The 19,039-nt window shown below is 34.2% G+C and overlaps 1 protein-coding gene across 2 annotated transcripts in view; it reads left to right on the top strand.

Moving 5' to 3' along the window:
* Positions 1-3,544: 3,544 nt before the first annotated feature.
* LOC141460916 (sodium-independent sulfate anion transporter-like) overlaps positions 3,545-19,039 on the top strand; it is a 174,801-nt gene continuing 159,306 nt past the window's right edge. Inside the window, exon 1 of one of the 2 annotated variants that reach the window (XM_074141373.1) lies at positions 3,545-3,686. The gene's annotated coding sequence lies outside the window, so the exon portion shown is untranslated. Of the gene's footprint in view, positions 3,687-5,713; positions 5,926-19,039 lie in introns of those variants that run through there. The other variant, XM_074141370.1, reaches the window with a different exon arrangement.

Raw genomic sequence — 19,039 nt, 5'->3', positions numbered from 1 at the left:
TCAAGGAAGACTTGACATTATTGAAGATTAGGAACATTCAAGGACTAAGGTACACCAGAAAGGACGAGTCAGGGAAAAATGTTTTCACGTTAACTTATTCATAATATTGATGAATAAAATACAATAATTCTCCAACTGGTTTAGCGTTGAAACATTTAGGTTTGGTAATAAGTGATTCGTGGTTTAGTTAGCCGATGGTTTGGACTAGTACATTCTGAATCAATTTGGGACACTTTTCAAAACTTCTTTTTTTTTAAAAAAAAAAGAATACTAAATTAAGGAGGAGATATTAAAGAGATTTCATAGAAGTAAGAATAAGACGCCCGGCCTTCTTTATAATAATGCTTTCTTGAAAATATCGAATGAATTATTTGTGAGAGAATTTTTATAATTCAAGTGCCTACCACTTTGACAGCAAATAAAAATATCAAAGAAAGCTATTGTAATATATTCAGTGTTGTTGTTACTATTCTACATAAAACTCTGTTTAGTTTGGAGGACATTAAACTAACGTAAGTTTTGTATATTTGTGTTGAATTTGTTCGGTTTTTTTCTCTTCAGAGATATGTGGGAATTAGATAATTTGAAACAGTGTAAACTTATTTTAGCAATGGTAAAGTGCAGTAACAATGGTGTTTTTGCAAAAGATTGGGCACTGGTTTTTGCAGGAAAAACTACACATTTTTATTAATACATTTTTCAAAATATTGTATTGGAACTTCAATGTACTAGTTTTAATTTTACTGAAGCAACACATTTAAAGACAAACCCAATGTTAGTATTTAATCTTATCTTAAACTAGCTACTAACTAACGAAGCTGGACATTGTCGCCAATTATGGACAAAAACTAACTAAGTGTCAGTTTAAAAACGTTTAAAGTTAAAACTACTTTAGTACATACTACAAACTTAATACGAACAATGATTCAATTATTAAAACATTGTTTATTATTAGTTTTGTAATTTCGTAAGACAGAAATAAGCTGTCATTAAATGAAAGATGTTTTTCCAGTTCTATTTTATATTGAAGCACATTCGTGTTTCTTACTGAGTAGTTTTTAATTAAAGAATTGAAATAAACAAAGCGCCTAGCAACTTGATTGGACATTTTCTTTGGTCAGATCTAGTTTACTTTACGCCGCCAGCTCGACTGCCCTCGTCCGATAGTTACGATAGAAATTGAAAGGGCAATTGTTCTTTTACTATTTTTAATGGTTTTCTGACTTGCCTTCTTACGTTTCTTCTTAAATGTCGCTACAACTCATGAAGAGTCTTGGCCTCCTCAAGACGTGCCCGCCAGGCGTCTCTTTGCTGCGCAGCCACCCTCCAGTTACGGAATCCAAGCAAGGCCAAAGCATCTCTTGCCACACAGTCCTGCCATCGCGTTCTTGGTCTGCCTACCCTCCTGGGATCTTGTTCGCTACCATCCATAATTTTTTTGGGTATTTCTTCATCGCCCATTCTTGCCACGTGCCCTGCCCATCGCAGTCTTCCGAGTTTTACAATTTTGACGTGGTTTCTACATGGCCCTGTACATGATGGACAGAACTGGAGAATCCGGAAAAACCGGGAGGTATATGCTTTGTTCAAGGAACGCAACACAGTCTAAGCACTATGTTTATTATTTGTTCCAAATAATTAAAAATATTTGTTTATTAAAATAATTCCTTTAGTTGACCATGTGAAAGCTTTCCCAAATCATAAAATGGGATTGAGGATATGTTAGATTGGTTGCTTTCTTGTGATCATTAAAAAAAAAAATCATCTAATTGATTATACTTTCATTCAAGTTTAGGCCTAACAATTTAAGATTAGTACTTTTCCTTTTAATAAGAAATCTCCGAGAGAAATTATTAAATATTTAAATTAAATAATTTGTATTTGTATAAAACAATTTTAAATATGAATAACTATGAACATTTTAGGGAAAAACTATCATAATAAGGTGTAATTGTTTTAAACCGCAAGAAAGAGTGCGCTGGTGTACTATATTGCTAGAAAGGGAAGTGTTGAAACAGCTGAACAGTTCAGTCAGTGCTTAGACTGTGTTGCGTTCCTTGAACAAAGCATATACCTCCCGGTTTTTCCGGATTCTCCAGTTCTGTCCATCATGTACAGGGCCATAAATTCTACGGATAACCTTCCGCTCGAATACCGCCAAGGACCTCTCATCTACTTTTGACATGGTCCATGCTTCGGAGCCGTACATACTTCTTACGTTATATCCCATTAATATTTAACCCCTCTGTCGTCATTTGCCAATTTATTTTCCTATGTAGACTCCTCTACGCCCTCAAAAACTGCAGACTTGTTGGTCCTTATTCATTCTATTTTCTACAAGATGAACTTAAGATCTATAACAGCAAGGTATGCGAAAGAGACATAGGCGGCGAAGAAAAGCACTCGAGTGAGGGAAATGCTAGGAAATTGAAGATTCTTAGGAAGATATTTGGGCTTAAAAGAAAGAAATAGAAACCTAGTTTGGACAAAACTAATGAATCAATGGAAAACACCAGGGTACAGGAAGAATTAAAAGGTTGATGCATTTTAAAAGAATTGAAAGATTCTAGGCTTCCTAACGAAATGAGGCTAAACACCCTTGAGGAACTAGTATAAAACGTAGACTGAGATTTGAGCTGTTGGGTTCCATAACGTGAAGTACACATTTAGGAAGAATGGAAATAAGAAGGAGATAAAGAGCGATGAGAAGATTAAGGTCCTGCGAAGACCATTTTGCCGAGAAAGAAGAAGAACTGAATAACTTCTTCGGCCACATATTCGCTGCAGAGTTCGTGAAATGATGGAGGTAAATGTGTCAGCCGTGGACAATAGTACTAAGAAATGAGAAGAAACTACTTCGACCTCCTAGATTCACCGTGATATGAGAAAGGATTGTGGACCATAGCATCAAGAAAGGAGAAGATGCACTTCTGCATTGTATGCACTTCAGATACATCATTGTGATCTACGATTTAAAACTATATCTCTTGCGCCTAAACTATTTCCCAAAACATCTGAATCATGCGGTTAAGATAGCCCTACCTTCTCTGCCGTTAACTTAAAATATCCAATGTTTACGGATTGCAGAATCTCAATTGGACCGCCGAACCAAAGTCCTTGAGATGTTTTGCTCTATAACAGCTTTAAAACTGTTAATTCATATTAAAATCAATTTAAATAATTAAAAATATTTGTTTATTAAAATAATTCCTTTAGTTGACCATGTGAAAGCTTTCCCAAATCATAAAATCTGATTGAGGATATGTTAGATTGGTTGCTTTCTTGTGATCATTAAAAAAGAAAAAAATCATCTAATTGATTATACTTTCATTCAAGTTTAGGCCTAACAATTTAAGATTAGTACTTTTCCTTTTAATAAGAAATCTTCGAGAGAAATTATAAAATATTTAAATTAAATAATTTGTATTTGTATAAAACAATTTTAAATTAATGAAAGTCAATAATTATTTACTTAAATATGAATAACTATGAACATTTTAGGGAAAAACTATCATAATAAGGTGTAATTGTTTTAAACCGCAAGAAAGAGTGCGCTGGTGTACTGTATTGCTAGAAAGGGAAGTGTTGAAACAGCTGAACAGTTCAGTCAGTGCTTAGACTGTGTTGCGTGCACCACCCGGCTAACGTATTTCTCCTGCTCAACAAGTACAGTACTTTACATTCACGTTAGTATTTTTTTTTTATTATTATTTTAATCAATCTTTTAATATAATTAAAGTATAATATTACTTGAGAATATTTTTTGGCCGTGTTTGATTTATTTATTTTTTGTTAAAGTTTGCTAAATTTAAATAATTATTTATGTTTTTTAACATAAATAGGGGTGAAAATAATCAAAGAAATTTACTATGTTTGCTGCACTTTTTAATAATACAAAATTATTAGTTTATTTTTTTATAATGAATCAAACTTGGTCCTTTTTAATTAAATAGAAGTTTTCTTATTTTAAAGATTTTTAAGTTTCACAAAAAATAAATTATTAGAAGACAGTAATCCAGAAAAAACGAAGTTATCAGCAGTTCGTCAGGCCGGAGAACACGGCAGTTTCAAATCTCACAGATGAACAATTATTATAATTATTTTTTTTTAAGTAAAAAAAAAATTGATCACTATAGGTTTCCACTAATTGCAATTTTCCGAAAGCGGCTGGGATTTTATTTGGAATGAAAAATTTATGTTACGAATTTATTTTTAACAATAGATTGTAAATATTTCTTGATTATTTTACTTTAATACAAAATCAGCAATTGTTTTATTGTCTTTAAATTTAGATGTAATTGAAATTTACTTATTAAAATGGGGTTTTATTTTATTTTTAAAATAAAATAGTTTGAATACATGTGGTTTGAGGGGAGTTGTTGTTAATTAGAATTGCTTACAAGAGAAAGTTCCAGAGAACCTGTTTAATTGCAAAAAAGACAGAAAATTTTGTTCTTTAAAAGACATTTCGTAATTAAAACTTCTTCGTTTTTTTTTAAACTTGACATTTTTACTTTAAAAAATTAATCTTCAGACTTTACGGAACTAAAATGAATTATCATTTTATCCTGAAATCCAAATATCACTTAGACTTTAGATCCAGTTTAAAATTAGTTTTTTGTATTTTTTTCTTTATAGGAAATCTTTCATAAAAAATTGAACAAATTGTCAGTAATGGTAAAGTGAATCTTTACTATAGTGCTTATAGTGAATCGCTTGAACTATATTATTACTCATACCAGATGATAGCCTAGAAACATAATTTGTTTCTCCATAACATTAAATTAAATAATATAATTTTTTCCTCTTTTAAAAGTTTATTGTTAGAAAAAAGAAGTTTTGTTGAAACTGACCTGATAATAAATTTTTACCTGTTTTTGCTTTACGTTTCGAGTAACATTAATGCCCTTGATTAAAGAGTTTATGAAGGTAATGTTTTCTGTAGATATAACATGTTTGCTACCATGGCATATTTGCATAAATAGTTCTCATTATTAGACGTAACGAATTTATTATCCAGGCTGAATTTTTTGTCTAAAAATATATATATTTTTGTAAAAATTATATTCAGTAATTTTTATTATTCATTCTTGTATTTTCTATTTATTAAATATAATTGTTTATTTTTTAATTTGTATAAAAATAGGTTCTCCTTATTTACTAATGGTCGGCGTCCCTCATTTGTATAAACAGGTTAACCTCAAGTTAGCAAAGAAGTTAACCACACAAATAACAAATTTCTTTTCTACAATGTGTTCCTTGAGAAAACATTAAAAAAATAATAATAATAATAATACATACAGTTCTTGATAGAACATTATACTTCTACAAAACACGTTTGCTTATTGGTACATGATACTTCAATATTTTATCTGTTGCAAGTTTCTACTTGTCTATAGGGGTCATACGTTTGTTTTTATAATAACGTGTTTTTAATTTAATTTCTTTCATTAAAGTCATTTGTATTACGGTCCTGCTTCTGAACAAGTCTTAACGTAGTCTTTTATGTTTTACCGACTTAACTTTTTTTTTTTTTTATAATACATCCTAGCCAAACTTTTAATTCTAGCGTCTATCCACAGTTGGCAGTATTGTTTCCAAAATGAATCTTCATTGTTCTATCCAGTTGAATATAATTTGATATCTCTTTGTTGTTTGCCTTCTCTAGTTCTTTTATTTATTTATCTAATGTTTTTTTTATTTTTTTTCATAATTCGTGATGAGATTTAGGACAGTGAACTGTGTTTTAGAGTTTAGCTGTTAAAAAGAGTTAATTCTACGTCAGAATTAAACTTTCTATTTTTGATTTAAGAGTTTTTAGTGCATTGTGTGAGAAATTGGTTAGTTTGTCATTTATTTAATTACCAAATTTTGTGTTTCTGTGCATAATTTCTGTATCGTCAAAATTATTTTCAAATTTACTAGGTAAGTAAACTTTTCCTGTTGATTAAAATTACTGCAACTTATGCTTTAATACAAAATTTTCTAATTGCTTTATTTTTATTATGATAATGTAGTTAGGCTTGATGAAATCAGCAATTTCATTTTTTCACTAAACATTTGTGTTACATTATTAAGTTAACTTAGAATCAAAATTAAGTTAGGTTTAATTACCTAAGACTGGGTCCCAAGTAATCATTGATCTCTTTTACCTTTTTTTTTTAGATATATTAATCTAAGTCACTTTTTACATTATCTTTTTGATTATGTTTAATTTTTACTGGATATTTATAAAATTATCAACTCATATCTCATATCTCTTCAGTTATTGGTTTAATGTGTACGAAAAAATGGTTGGTAGAGTAGCGAAGTTAAAAAAAAAGAAAAACTCAAGTTTTCTCTAATTTTAACTTCCTGTTCAGCTGTCAGCTTCTTTCCGTTGAACTTCTCCAATATTCTTCCTATTTACAATAACTGAGCTCTTCCTCAGATATTTTGTAACAGGTTATTTGCTGTAATCTTACTTCTAGAGCTGTATTTATTGCCGTAGATTTCGTCAGGGTGTTTGATCGTATATTCTCACTTGTTCCTGCCAAGTATGCTCTTGTTTAACTGAATTAAATACAGTTTTATTCTTAATACCTTACCAATCCTTAGAGTTTTCTTTTTCAAATTAAGCAAAATATTTATTATTTATTGTTTTATAGTTGACTGTACTTTAAACCAAGAATTGGCTTGATTACACTTCGGGTAATACATAATAAATTAGATAAAACAAAAGTTCTTACTGAATTAAAGAATCACAAGAAATTAAAAAAATAATAATACTGGAAAGATATCAGAACAAAGGTTACAAACAGACAATAGAATCATTGAATAAATCTTCGATAATTAACAGAAATATTAAACTGAACTTTATACATAAATATATAATTCAAACTTAAAAATATGAATGCATCATAAAACTAAAAAGGATTTAAAATATTTAAAAGTTGCAGAGTATCTAGCGAAATCCTTACCGTCCATGAACAAATAAACCTCATTAATTTTCGTCGTATTACTTAAAGACCTCCCAAAAAATTTGCAACCATTTCCCGTCTAATTGTTTTGGGAGCTAAAAAAGTCCCAAAAATAGAATTTGATTTTCTGCAACTGTGTCCCAGAAACAATAAAAGCGCTACCAACTCCATTATCAAATAGAACTGTCCTCAGTAATCCGCCGATGGTACTACATCTACTTCAAGATTTGTTTCACTTGCTTTAACAGCGTCAATGGATAAATGATTAGGCCAATCTTTATTAGAAATAGGCAGTTTTCTGACTGTATATTTTTTCTCTCTAAAACTAAAAATGGCGGAAAACTAAAAAGAAAAGACACGCGAATAAGGTACGATCAAAATCGTAACATACTCGTAAAAAGTACCACTTTTTCCAAAATAAATTGTCCAATTTTTTGAGCTTTTCAGTAAATTGTATAGATGCAGCTCTTGCACTTTTACAAAGAAACATTTTTTTTACAGAAAATTCGATTAAATGCACTTTTAAGGAAGGGATACACAGTTAAAGTTCTCTCTAAAGTACTATTTCTGTATATTGAACTGTTATATCACCTGTGGGAAATAAATATGAATCATATGTGAGTGAAAAATTCCCCCTTCAGCGATATGGATCTTTGGATTTTTCCACAAACTTAAAGAAAAATCCATTTTATGACAGTTCTTGGAGAGCGGTTGCTTTTAGCTTCCGTTTCATTTCAGTATAATTTTATGGAATAATAGTAACAGTACCTCATATGAGTCTTCAGTCTTTTAACATGCAAGGGTGCCTCTGCTGATTATTGTAAGAAATATCGGCTAACATTTCTTTGGTGAAACTGTGAAATTAAAAATGTGGACTAGACAGTTTAAATTCTAGGCCACTACGAGCGACTAATCCATTCTAACGAGTCGCTTGTGTTGCCTGAAATTATCAGCTGATTTCTAGTTTAATAGAATTTGTTTTTTTATAACTCGTATATAAAATTATCCTCCTCTTTACTCTAACTTTAAAATATTTACCACTTTTCTAGAAATATTTTTATTTTTTTGATTCTGGGAGAAACTTACAAAAGAAAATCATTTCTCCATCAAATCGTGACAGGTGATGAAAAATGGATAAGTATATTTTGAGAATCCTTAGCGTCGTAAATCATGGGTGAATCCAGGCGAACCATCGACATCCACTGCAAGACCAAATCGCTTTGGAAAGAAAACAAATGCTCTGTGTTTGTTTGGGGATCAGAAGGGTGTAATCTATTATGAGCTGTTAAAACCTGGTGAAACCGTTAACACTGATCGCTACCAACAGCAAATGATCGATTTAAATCGATCATTACGTGAAAAACGACCGGAATATAGAAAAAGGCAATACAAAGTCATGATAATGCCCCCATCACACATAGCACAACGAGTCAAACTTTGACGTGATTAGGAAATTAATCATGAATCTAATCAGATTATTGTAACTACTATTCCCATAACCAGGAAATTGATAAATTACAATTGTAATGGTTACAATAATTTAGGCAAAATCCATTTGTACACCAGTTTTGTAAGTTATAATGGTGACTTAAAAAATTGTGGTTTAATGGTATAGAATATTATGTTGGCAATATTGTAAGCGCTGCTTTGAAATAAAAACTAAATAGGACACAAGTAAATATACATTCACAAGTACATAAGTCAGGTAATGTATAGAGAAATAGGTACATGATTGCTGAAAGTGACTGTGGTCCGCCTTGTTACTAAGGTCGATAATACCGGTCATATACAAGGAGATTCAGGCCGGCCAATCTAACCCCCACTTTTTTTGCTGACTCCTACATCATTACAGCCCTTACGGCGCTAATATTGTTTTTTTAAAAAATTTCTGTTTCCCGTTCTTTTATTATAAATAATAAATGGCGTTATAATTCATTAAAACATTTATTTGTAATCGGGAATAATACGAGGGTCGTTTGAAAAGTCCGTGCAAAAATAAAAACTACTTAATTTTTTGGGGTAAACCTTTTTTATTTTTCAACATAGTCTCCTTTTAGGCTTATACACTTCGTCCAAGGCTGCTCTAGTTTGTTGATCTCTTCCGAATAATAGGATTTGTCCAAGTCTGAAAAATAGCCATTCGTTTCTGCAATCACCTCCTCGTTTGAATAAAATCTTTTTCCCGCCAGCCATTTCTTCATATTCGGGAACAAATAGTAGTCCGAGGGAGCCAAGTCTGGAGAATATGGGGGATGCGAAACGAGTTGGAACCCTATTTCCATTAATTTTGCGACCACAACTGCTGATGTGTGAGCTGGTGCGTTGTCGTGATGGAAAAGGACTTTTTTGTGGGCCAATCGTGGGCGTTTTTCTTGCAGCTCAGTTTTCAAACGGTCCAATAACGATGAATAATATGCACCTGTAATAGTTTTACCCTTTTCCAGATAGTCGATGAGGATTATTCCTTTCGAATCCCAAAAGACAGTCGCCATAATCTTTCCGGCCGAAGGAACGGTCTTCGCCTTTTTTGGCGCAGATTCCCCTTTGGTAACCCATTGTTTAGATTGTTCTTTGGTCTCAGGAGTGTAGTGATGTATCCATGTTTCATCCACAGTGACGAAACGACGCTTAAAGTCCTGCGGATTCTTCTGGAACAGCTGCAAACCGTCCTTGCAACATTTCACACGATTTCGTTTTTGGTCAAGCGTGAGCAATCGCGGCACCCATCTTGCGGATAGCTTTGTCATGTCCAAATGTTGATGCAAAATATTATGTACCCGTTCATTCCAGATGCCCACAGCACTAGCAATCTCACGCACCTTCACTCTTCTGTCATCCATCACCATATCATGGATGTTATCAATGATTTCTGGAGTAGTAACCTCAACAGGGGCGTCCAGAACGTTCAGCGTCACTTGTGCCCATATGGCCACTCCGAAAATTTTGAAACCACTTATAAACTGTTCTAATCGAAGGTGCAGAGTCACCATAATGTTTATCAAGCTTCTCTTTAGTCTCCTCAGGCGTTTTGCCTTTCATAAAGTAGTGTTTAATCAACACACGAAATTCTTTTTCGTCCATTTTTTGAAAATCACTCGACTTCCTCGATTCAAACGAATGCCAAACACAAAGAAATAGACCGATTTGGCTGAAACTTGGCGTGTGTTCTTCCAAAAGATGCTACTAACTAAACATAACCTCGATACGCGCCAGTAGTGCTATCTCTCTGACTTTGCACGGACTTTTCAAACGACCCTCGCATAACTATTTGGAGAATTCTTAAGCGCTAGCGGAGCGTAGTTATTTCTTCTGGGTGTTGCTTATAAATTTAAGGGTTTCTTCTACATCAGTCATACTTCTAACTTCATCATAGTCATAACTTCTCTGAATATTCTACTAATCTGTATTATAATCTTCAAATAAAGGTTCAAATTGCTTCAAAAAATTGGAACCTCTTATAAAATTTTAATTTTAACCGATGAATCCTTGTACAAATTTTCAATTTTCTGCTAGAAACGCATACAAACCTGTTTTTGGCAATAACAATTACATTTCCCATCAAGAAATATTTAAATAGAAATACCGATCAGATGTTTTTAGTTAGCGAAGAAAAACGAAGATATTATTAAAGTAATCGGTCAATTTCAAAATCTGTTGAAACTCATTTTAAAACAAAAAAAATTTCATACTAAGGCAGCAAAAGAAAGCAACTTTTCAGAATTTGTTCTGAGAAAAGCCTAAAATTAAAAGGTTTTAAAATTTATATTTCGAGGTGTTTCTTGAATAAATTAAATATTTGCAATCCTCTTTTTAAAATTTATTATTTTTTCCTGATACTTTTTTAATAGATTTTCTACAGAATACCTTTAAAAATCAATCCAATCATCTGCAAAAAACTTTAAATATCGAAAACAAAGATGTTTTTACATGAATTTTCATTTATTTTTACTGGATTTTTGAAGGAATTTTCTGAGTAAATGGCCCAAGGTGGGTCAAAGTTAAAAAATACGAGGTCTGTAAATTAAGTAATTAGTCTGATTAATTAATTAGTCTGATTTTTAAAAAATTTTTATTCAAAAAGAATTACAATTCTATATTGTCACCTTCAAAATAACTTCCTTCTGAAGCCACACAGCGCTGGAGACGTTTCTTCCACTCCTCATAGCAGTGCTCGAACTCCGATACTGGAATAGCCTTCAGCTGGTCGGTTACAGCCGTTTGAATGTTTTCGACTGGACCTTGGAGAGGTTGAAGTGTGCCACTCCATGCTCTGGCGCTTGGTTTCTGTGTCGTACTCAAACACCCAAGACTCGTCACCAGAAAATGGGGGTCATTTTCAATTGAATTCAACAAGTCAAGGCACCTTTTCTTCCTGATGTTCTTCTGGTCTTGCGAAAGGTTTTTCCGCAGATTTTTCTCATCCCCCAATTCATTGGTCAAAATTTGATGACCGAGAGGTTCTTCTAAAAACTTGGAAAAAGGGTCATTCGTGTGGAGACCAAACATCAAGAACAAGTGGGGTGTTGCATCACGATAAAGCTCCTTGTCACACAGTAATTTCAATAAACCAGAGTTTTTGGCCAGTAAAAACATTCCTGTGGCTCCTCAGCCTCCTTATCCGCCTTACTTGAGTCCTTGTGACTTTTTTCTATTCCCGAAGTTGAAAAATCACCTCAAGGGAACTCATTTTGGGACAGTTGAAAACATTCAAACGGCTGTAACCTACCAGCTGAAGGCTTATTCCAGTATCGGAGTTCTAGCACTGCTATTAGGAGTGGAAGAAACGTCTCCAGCGCTGTGTGGCTTCTGAAGAAAGTTATTTTGAAGGTGACCATATAGAATTGTAATTCTTTTTGAATAAATTTTTTAAGTCTCATTACTTAATCTACAGACCTCGTAAACAGTTTTTTTTAAATCAAAACTGGGCTAAGATTTACAGAGTTATTAATAATAATAGTTTTAGATAGGGCCCTTATATACTTGGGGGCTAACTCCTCCAAAATGTGTAATATTAAAAGATTTTCATGACTTTTTATTGTTCTTTCAACATTTCAACAAGCTTTGTCTGCCATCTTCAGAAGTTTAGAAGGTAGATACGAGGGGGTACCCAAAAAAAACCGGAATTATTTTTTAAAAGCTATTTATTTACAAATTTTTTACAGAACAACCTTATCCTTTTCAAAATACTCTCCATTACAACTAATACATTTGTCCCACCGGTGCTTCCACTGTCCGAAACATTTTTTGTAGTCATCTTTAGAAATGGCTGACAGCTCCTTCTTCGTTTTTTTCTTGACCTCTTCAATGTTGTCAAATCGGTGACCTTTCATGCCCTTTTTCATGCGTGGAAATAAGAAAAAGTCGCACGGAGCCAGGTCAGGCGAGTAAGGTGCGTGGGGCAGCGGAACCATGCCATTTTTAGCCAAAAACTGTGTAACAGAGATGGCTGTGTGTGCAGGTGCATTGTCGTGGTGGAAGAACCAGTCTCCTGTTTGCCACAAATCGGGTCTTTTTTGGCGAACACTATTGCGCAATCTTTTCAAAACTTCCAAATACAAGGTTTGATTGACGGTCTGATCTGGGGGGACAAACTCTGAATGGACTACGCCTTTGGCATCAAAAAAGCAAATCAGCATTGTTTTGATGTTTGACTTGACTTGACGACATTTTTTGGTCGGGGTGAAGATGACGTCTTCCATTGGCTCGACTGTTGCTTTGTTTCTGGGTCATAACCATAGCACCATGACTCATCACCAGTAATGACCTTTGACAGAAAGTCTGGATCAGTTTCAAGCTGTTATTTCAAAGCACGACATGTTTCAACTCGATGTTCTTTTTGATTGTCAGTCAGAACTCGAGGAACAAACTTGGCAGCAACCCTTTTCATCCCCAAATCTTCCGTTAAAATTCGCTGAACCGAGCTCAAAGATAACCCACTACTCTCTGACAGTTGATCAATTGTCTGTCGACGGTCTGTGAACACCAGCTCTCGAATTTTTTCAACATTTTCGTCGATTCGGACACTTGATGGACGTCCAGAACGAGGTTTGTCATCAATCGACATGTCGCCATTTTTAAACCGAGTAAACCACTCGTATAATTGAGTTTTTCCCATAGCGTCATCTTTGTAAGCTGTTTTCAACATTAAAACACTTTCAGCAGCATTTTTGCCGAGTAGAAAACAAAATTTCAGAGCTGCACGTTGTTCACTTAAACTTGCCATCATAAAAAACGAAAAAAGAACAAAACAGCGCTGGTAAAAACAATCACTGCAGATGAACAGAACAAGCCAGGCAGACAACACAGGCAGGACTGAACTGGCAAGGAATTGCGCTATACACGTCTAGCGGCAGAAATGCGTACTACATAAGCTCCATGCGCGGCAACGCAATTCCGGTTATTTTTGGGTACCCCCTCGTATAAAGAAAAAACTGTAAAAATAACCTAAAACAAGCTTAATTAGTAAAAAGAGTGCCAATATTTTTTGCACATCTTGTAATCCTCTGAAGATGACAGTAAAAGCTTGCCTAAACGTCCGGGAAAGCAATAGAGTTTTCTCAATTCATGTTTATGAATTATTTTATTTGCAGGGTTTTCCCTACAGAAAATGGCCAATCTCTAGCCAATTTTTAAGGAAGATATTTAGTTGAACAGCCCAACTACATTAGTCAATCTCTAATAGTTAAGTAATAATTACAGTTAGGTATTGATGTAATACTTTACAAGTATTATCATGTTTTCAAGATAAAAAGTTGGTGTAAAATTAAACAGTGAATTATTACAAAAAAAATAGTGTGAGGAGCCTATTGATAATTTTTTTATCAGGTTATTGATAAAAAAAAGACAATATTAATAACAGACTAATTCCATGTTCCAGCTAAGTCTTGAGTGTGGGTACCTTGTTTGACGTCACCCACAGTTTATCTCGGTACATACTCGAGAGATTTTATATAATCCCTGGTTCTTTACTAACTGGTTCGATATTCCCATTTTTTGCGGTACCATGAAATTTGGGTAAATGTTTTAGAAGGTAGACATTGTCTTCTTTTAGTTGATTGTCCGACATTAGTTTGAAAGTCTGCAGATATTAGTGATTTGCTATAAAGCTATTGGACGACTTAATTTTTCTGCATCCCCTATTGCCCATGAACCCTTTTTGAGTTCTATTTTTTTTTTGTTAAGCTCAATTTTTCGTAGAAATTAACTTAAATTAAGCAAGGTATTTTAGTTTTTTTCAAATTATAGAATGTTCTCGCATTGTTAATTATTTAAAATTTAAAGAAAATCTTTATTTGATTTTCTCTTTCTTTGTGGGCTTTTTAGTTACCAGTAGAATTGTAATTAGTGCAGTAAACTGGGTTCATTGATTAAATATCATGAGAAGACATAAATTAAAAGAACTTTCTCTGCTTTAATCGTAGATAATATTGTAGATAAGATGATAAGAACTGCAGAAGGACTGTACAGTAGATAAGGAAGTGCTAAGTTCGCCAAATGCAGTTCAATATGTGCACAAATCAATTTGCAATAGTTGTTTAAGATCAAAAAGAAATAAATAAACTTATACTTTGAGATAAAGAGAAAGTTGTTCTTGCAACTTATCCTTCGCAACTCCTTCCACTTCCATAGGAAATCATTTTGTATAGCCTATATTTTCATTATTTTTATTTCCTTTTAAATTGTAAACATAAGGTTTTTCCGTTATATTTATTTATGTATTGATCCCTTTTTGAATTCACATGTTCTAGTTTCCCCCCGCCCGCAGCCTTTACAATAAATGCATCTTGTAAATGTGATAATATTATCATAATGGAGCAATTGATTCTCCTAGAACTCAGCGCCACACTCATATTAAGAGGATCCCAGCCTATGCTGAAACATTCTGTAAGAGTTTAGGAGGTTACGTGGTTCGAACAATGGGTGTGGATGTAGAAAGGATTTGGGGCAACAGAATTTAGGATGGGCTTGTAGCCTTACTGGACAAAACAGGAAATGGGTTAGTTTGGTAATGAACAGGATATTGAGGTTATTTGAGAAAAGTTGAATTGGAAACAAAGAAAACGTTGGAAATTAGGTAAATTTATAATGGAAAGATTGGATTCTCTGGTTCTGGATATTGGAGGCCTTACAGTTCAAGCTCCATTAGTCCAGATCTGTCTTAAAAGGGTTCTTGTAAAGGAAAGAGTTAGTTTGTACAGATTGACAGTTTTTGCTTACCCTCCACTTGGCAAGATTAAAGCTTGGAATTCAAAACTTCTAGAAAAATCCATTAATCTCATCTATCTCTGATCAGTCTTGAACTTCACAATCAGACTGACATTCCATAGCCTCACTTTCAGTCCGATCAACCCTATTACGAGGGTCGTTTGAAAAGTCCGTGCAAAAATAAAAACTACTTAATTTTTTGGGGTAAACCTTTTTTATTTTTCAACATAGTCTCCTTTTAGGCTTATACACTTCGTCCAACGCTGCTCTAGTTTGTTGATCCCTTCCGAATAATAGGATTTGTCCAAGTCTGAAAAATAGCCATTCGTTTCTGCAATCACCTCCTCGTTTGAATAAAATCTTTTTCCCGCCAACCATTTCTTCATATTCGGGAACAAATAGTAGTCCGAGGGAGCCAAGTCTGGAAAATAGGGGGGATGTGAAACGAGTTGGAACCCTATTTCCATTAATTTTGCGACCACAACTGTTGAGGTGTGAGCTGGTGCGTTGTCGTGATGGAAAAGGACTTTTTTGTGGGCCAATCATGGGCGTTTTTCTTGCAGCTCGGTTTTCAAACGGTCCAATAACGATGAATAATATGCACCTGTAATAGTTTTACCCTTTTCTAGATAGTCGATGAGGATTATTCCTTGCGAATCCCAAAAGACAGTCGCCATAATCTTTCCGGCCGAAGGAACGGTCATCGCCTTTTTTGGCGCAGATTCCCCCTTGGTAACCCATTGTTTAGATTGTTCTTTGGTCTCTGGAGTGTAGTGATGTATCCATGTTTCATCCACAGTGACGAAACGACGCTTAAAGTCCTGCGGATTCTTCTGGAACAGCTGCAAACCGTCCTTGCAACATTTCACACGATTTCGTTTTTGGTCAAGCGTGAGCAATCGCGGCACCCATCTTGCGGATAGCTTTGTCATGTCCAAATGTTGATGCAAAATATTATGTACCCGTTCATTCGAGATGCCCACAGCACTAGCAATCTCACGCACCTTCACTCTTCTGCCATCCATCACCATATCATGGATTTTATCAATGATTTCTGGAGTAGTAACCTCATCAGGGCGTCCAGAACGTTCAGCGCCACTTGTGCCCATATGGCCACTCCGAAAATTTTGAAACCACTTATAAACTGTTCTAATCGAAGGTGCAGAGTCACCATAATGTTTATCAAGCTTCTCTTTAGTCTCCTGAGGCGTTTGCCTTTCATAAAGTATTGTTTAATCAATACACGAAATTCTTTTTCGTCCATTTTTTGAAAATCACTCGACTTCCTCGATTCAAACGAATGCCAAACACAAAGAAATAGACCGATCTGGCTGAAACATGGTGTGTGTTCTTCCAAGAGATGCTACTAACTAAACATAACCTCGATACGCGCCAGTGGTGCTATCTCTCTGACTTTGCACGGACTTTTCAAACGACCCTCGTAAGTGTTCATAATGGAGGTAGAAATATAGTTATCGTTTCAACGTCAGAATAACGAATCTAACCAAAAAATTAACACTTCCAAAAATTAAATTCAAGTCAAGTAACTAGTTTATTCTATTTCCTATTAAATTTCTGAACTAACTAATATTTAACTGTACAAAATTTTATTTTTTAAGAGTGTTATATTGATTTTTTAATCATTGAAGTAACAATAACACCGAGGGAGGGAAGGGATTAGCTATGCGGTTAGCATACTGGACTCCCACGCGGAGGTCCCGGGTTCGAATCCAGCAGCTGACCCTTAGATTTTCTCTTCCTAGGAGCTTCTTACAGCTCACTGTTCGGTGATGGACAGTGTTGTCTGTAACGAGAGAACACTGTCCGGAGGCCGGCAGTGCACTGGAAAAAGCTCCGGGCGCTAATAACCTCAGCTGTTGATGCGCAAAAAAAAAAAAAAAAAAAAAATAACACCGAGGATACATGACAAAATTTAAAAGACCTTAAATACAAAATTTGAATCAAATTAGTCTTTCGAAATTTTAATTATAACAAAATCCTATCAAAACATAAATTGCTTAGTCCCTATGCACTCATTCGGTTGTTACTTGTGCTTGCACGCTGCAGTTCTATGCACACACGGACTGGTGAAATGCTGAACTGGCTGACACAAACCGGTCTATTTTTAGATTAGGTTAGATGTAATTTGATTTCAATTATTTTCATGAAAGCTTGGTCGTTTAAACTTTATTTAAATGTAAAATAAAAATCTCCTAGTGAATTTAAAACAAAAATCAAAATTACGTAGTTCCCTAATAAAATTCTAATATTCGTAATTTTGTAGAGTAACAGAAATTCGTGATATTATTTGACACCATTTTCTTGGTAGTCTTTTTGGGCCTAATAAAGACAAAGACAATATATTTGTGGACATATTAGCATTATTTTTATTATTTTTTTAACTGTACTTTTACCACAACAAATATCAGTAAAAGGAAATCTACACTTCAATTGTAAAACAATGTAATAATTTAAACAATTATTTTCCTATTACAATTACAGCCACTGTAGAAAAAATTGCTCACTAAAACATCCGCAAGATGGACTTTGATTGCTGCAAGGCTGTTGGAAATAACGTTTGCATTTCGCTTATCTGAACTAGAGTAATTCAAACCGTAATTGCGGCTCTATAATTCTCATTTTCACATTCAATGATCTGATGACAAAGGATGGCTATCCTTTATTGTCAATGTTGCGCAACTTGGATAGAACACTGTCTTATCTACTAGTTCAGTTACCCGAGAAAAAAAAAAACAGCCAACTAATAAATAGCATCGCCTATGAAGGGCATCCCGGAGGCAGAAGGCCTAGAGGGAGGCCAAGACTGAGATGGTTGAACAAGGTGGAGGAGGACCTCTCCAAGTTAAATGCGGGAGGATGGAGAAGGAAAGCGAGTGATAGAACGGCTTGGAGTGAATTGTTGAAGAAGGCCAAGGCCCTACAAGGGATGTAGAGCCATGGAGTAAGTAAGTAACTAATAAATAGCAATAATCATCATCTTTCTAATCATCACCCATGCTAAGAGAATTCATGGGTAGCATTTTTACACACTCCAGGATCATAAATATTAGCTTAAACTCCCAGTAAATAAAGTGGCTTGACCACCCAGGTGAAGCAAAAGACTATGAGAGTCAATCAACGCTTCTCCTGCACAAAAAAAAAATGTAGCAGCTAACAGAATTATAAAATGAAAACTCCAAAGGAATGTGCTCTTAGAATGCAAGAGGTTAGCGATAGACTAAATGTGAGATACCCATGAAAACAAGAACAAGAAAGGTAAATGTCCACTTTACATTTTGTATCAGACCGTGCCACACTGAATGGTGCGCATTTTGCAGGCCGTGGATGTTGTACTAATGATACATTTATGCAATTGAAGATCCATCCAATTTATCATTAGGTGCAAGCCTAAGGTTAAGGTTACCTGGTGCACATACAAAACATTCTAATAGCAATAATTAGAATTTTTCTAATTCTGCAAGTTGGTTGCTAATGCCTGTTAACCAGATATAAATAGAACTGGTTATTCTTTTATTATGTCCTTTTTGTTTCTTTTAGGCTCTCCTAAAGTCATTATTGTGGTGTTTTGCTTTTAGACTTTTTCAAAAGACCTTCCTCTAGCCTTAGTTTTGTTGCAGCAAGCTTTTGGAGAAGTTGCTCACTTATTGCATTTGTTCGCTTATTGTCTTTAGGGTTTTTTCTTCCTCTAACGTGCAATTGGTATCTTTACCATTTCATATTAGCTATTATTATTCAGTTTGTAACGTTAGGTTTACCGTACTGAATAATAATAACTAATATGATACATTAAAGTATGCAGTTTAGATAACCTTTTCTGGTCTACCGCCCCCTTTTCAGAAAAAAAATTCAACTTA

The sequence above is a fragment of the Rhodnius prolixus genome, unplaced genomic scaffold, assembly GCF_049639745.1.
Source record: "Rhodnius prolixus isolate KJV_2025 unplaced genomic scaffold, Rpr scaffold_6, whole genome shotgun sequence".
NCBI classification, from domain to species: Eukaryota; Metazoa; Arthropoda; class Insecta; order Hemiptera; family Reduviidae; genus Rhodnius; species Rhodnius prolixus.
Note: the sequence above shows the minus strand (reverse complement) of the source record. Positions and strands in the feature narration are given on the sequence as shown.